This window comes from Cebus imitator, unplaced genomic scaffold, assembly GCF_001604975.1.
Source record: "Cebus imitator isolate Cc_AM_T3 unplaced genomic scaffold, Cebus_imitator-1.0 Scaffold58, whole genome shotgun sequence".
In the NCBI taxonomy this organism is placed as follows: Eukaryota; Metazoa; Chordata; class Mammalia; order Primates; family Cebidae; genus Cebus; species Cebus imitator.
Genome location: NW_016107373.1, coordinates 646,014 through 648,964, shown reverse-complemented (window position 1 = coordinate 648,964; position 2,951 = coordinate 646,014). Strand labels below are relative to the sequence as shown.

Sequence of the window (2,951 nt, the reverse complement as noted above, 5' to 3'; positions counted from 1 at the left end):
ATGATAGCAGGCACCTTAACAGCGAAACTACAAGAGACTTAAACTGAGTTTGGGCAACTGTGTGATGTGACTAGCCGGATGCTAGATTAGCTTTAGACTTAATACAGTAAGAACAGAGGCCATAATGAAGACGGTGATTGTCTTGTTCTGTTTAGGCATTCTTTCATTCAACAAATATTTCTTGAGTGTCTCCTGTGTGTCAGGCACTATTTTGATGCTGGATATATAGAATCAAACAAAACAAAGTCTTTGGCCACATGGAGTTTACATTCCATGATGAACAAACAATACTCACGGTAAGTTTTTTGAGGGCAGGGGTGCTGTGCATTCACAAGAGAGGCAACATAGTGCCGTGGTCAAGAGCAGTAGTTTTTGAGTCAAAGACATAGGTTTGAGTCCAGTTTGTATAGTTTTTGTTTGCTGCCTGGTCTCAGGTAAGTTTCTTAAGCTCTCTGAGCCTGAGTTTCCTCAGTAGTAAGGTCAGGGCAAATAACGGTACAGCCTCATAGGCTGGGAAGGGACTCAAGTGAGATGATGCATGAGAATGGTCTCACATGGTGCCTGGCATTAAATAGCTTCTTGACAAATGTTAGTTGTTGTTTTCATCATAATTAGCATTGACTAAAACATGCCTTACTAGAAGAGGGATTTGAAAGCAAATGATGAAGAACAGTTCAAGGAATCAGGGGTGTCAAACTCATAGAAAAGTAAGTGGAATACATGCTTACTGATTTCAAATACTTGATGATGTCACATATGACCTGAGCTTACTTATTCTGTGTGGCTCCAGAAAACAGAATTAAGTCCAGTGGGTGGAAGTTACCAGGAAGACAGCTTTCAGAACGTAAGAAGAAACCTTCTTAACAATTAGAATTATCTATCAATAGAGCTACTTGGGGGGAAATAGATTTTCTGTCATTAGAGATAATAAAGCAGATAATAGACATGTGCTCTCCAGTATGTAGCCACTAGCCTCCTGTGGCTGTTTAAATCTAAATTAATTAAAATAAATAGAGTTATAAAAGCAGAGGATAGAATGTCAGTTTCCAGGGATTGGGGGAGGGAGAAATGGGGTATTGCTGTTCATTTGGTGTAAAGTTACAGTTATGCCAGGTGAATCACTTCTAAAGATCTGCTCTACAGCCTAATGCCTATAACTAACAAAATTAGGAACTTAACAATTTATTAAGAGAGTCGATCTCATGTCAAGCATTCTTACCCTCCCCCCACTGCCCACACACACTCAGAAAGAGACAGAGAGAGAGAAAGAAACTTTTGAGGGTGTGGATATGCCTATTATCTTGATGGTGGTGGTGATTTTACTGTTTCATGCATGTATCCAAGCTCATCAAATTGTACATATTAAATATGTATAGTTTTTGTATGTCAGTTAAACCTCAATAAAGCTAATTTTTAAGAAATTAAATACAAATAAAATTCAGTTTTTAGTCACAAGTTACATATGGCTAGTGGCTACTGCCATATTAGTGCAGAATAACAGACATTGCCACAATCACAGAAAGTTCTGTTGTATAGTGCTGTTCTAGATAATGACAGAACAAAGATGTTAAAGAAGAAACTGAGGCACAAGATGAGAAAGAAGATTTGAATTAATTAGATAACTTGTAAAGTCCATTCTAAGCCTCAGTTTTACAGATTCTTAAAGGTCATCTTTTTAAGCCATGTAATAATAGTAGAGAGATAGTAGTTTCATTTTGGAATAAAGGAAGAGTTATTCTCACAAAAATAAAACTGTTGTGTTATTTGGAGATATTTTTATTTTATTGATTTGACTTAAAAATTGCTTCTTGTCAGCTCTACACTCTAGTTAGAGAAATAAATTTCTGAGGGGAAATGGCCTACAATGGCATGGCCCAGGAAAAGTATAGTAATCGTTGTATCTTTTTCCTGAAAGATTTCTATGATAGTTTAGTTCAACCTGAAGAGCCATTTGTAACACTTAAAAATCACTGAGGGGGAGAATAGGGACTGAGCTGGACCAGTTGTTCAAAGGACACGAGGGGTGAGTCTTGCTTCAGTTGCTAGTATTAGACGGGATTTCATTTGTGAACTTTGTTCTCTTGTCCAACTCCAGTTCCTACAGGTTTCCTTTTTCCTTTGCTCTCCAGTCAAAAGGAAAAATACTCATGTGATTATTAGAAATACTGGAGCAATAAATTGTTTGAGGAACTCGAAACACCCTTTCTTTCTTTCCCTTCAAAGCCTTAAATGATACTTGCCTCATTGAAGCTCAGAGATCATTAAAAGCAGTCCTGCCAGGGCGATGTAATATATATTTTAGCTTCCAATTGAAAGGAAATCTCTACCAAACTAACCTTTGAGTCATACACAATTTTTTATTTTCTAATTTTGATGTCTTGGTGTTCCAGCACTTTTTCATCACCTGCCATATACAAAATTCCCATATCTTATTTGAGCCAAAAACGAAGTCTGGTATCACCTCTAACAAGTACAAATTCCTAGGCCTTTTCAACTATGTTATTATTTGCCTATTTTATTTATTGCAGAGCAGTTCCCAAGGAATAATGTCCTGGAGAAACAGATATAACACCGTAGAAGAGAAGTCGTTCTGTGGACATTGAGAATACCATTGCAAACCTGATTTTTTTTGCATCTTTGTGGCTTCAGTTTCAAGTAATTGTACATTGGCAGAGGCCAAGCTGTTTTCAATTTGACCCTTGGTTAAGCTAAAAACTACATAACAACTAAGGGTACCCTATTTCCTGTTACAGACAGAGATACAAAAAAGGGAGAGACCAACAAGAAAACAAATAGCCAGTCTGGGTTATGGCCGCAGAATCCGTAACTTTAATAAGCACACCAAGTGATTCTGGTGAACAGACTAATTTGGGGAACTGCCCAGGTCCACATTATTTTGTAAAGGAATGATTGAAGAACTCTTTTTCTGATTTTTTTTTTTTTTTTTTTTT

At 37.0% G+C, this 2,951-nt stretch overlaps 1 protein-coding gene and 1 non-coding gene across 5 annotated transcripts in view; both read left to right on the top strand.

Annotated features, from left to right (window-relative positions):
* Window positions 1-2,951, top strand: part of CUNH11orf49 (chromosome unknown C11orf49 homolog) — a 222,694-nt gene that overhangs the window by 152,770 nt on the left and 66,973 nt on the right. The window lies entirely within an intron of this gene.
* On the top strand, window positions 1,577-1,651 carry LOC119471373. Its single transcript, XR_005200410.1, has one exon. It is a non-coding gene; the product is annotated as a small nucleolar RNA SNORD69 (small nucleolar RNA).